The following is a 272-nucleotide window of genomic DNA, read 5'->3' on the forward strand; positions in this document are numbered from 1 at the left end:
GGCTGAGTTCAACCACGTTCCATAGACTTCTGTTGACCTGGAGATGAGAGGGAGAAGAGGAAGGGTAGTTGGTTTGAAGTGTGGTAAGACCTGGGGACTCCTAAGCCCCTGGAAAAAGATATAGCCACAGAGGTCTAGAGCTGAGAGTGAAGCAGCCAGCTGGTATGAAGTGAGGGGAGATGTACAAGAACACCAAAACTTGCAGATAGTACCTATTTGACCTGACCTCGATGGCTTGATAATCAGAACCTGACTGGAGGAAGATAAACAAA

Source organism: Chrysochloris asiatica, unplaced genomic scaffold (genome assembly GCF_000296735.1).
Source record: "Chrysochloris asiatica unplaced genomic scaffold, ChrAsi1.0 scaffold00149, whole genome shotgun sequence".
NCBI lineage: Eukaryota > Metazoa > Chordata > Mammalia > Afrosoricida > Chrysochloridae > Chrysochloris > Chrysochloris asiatica.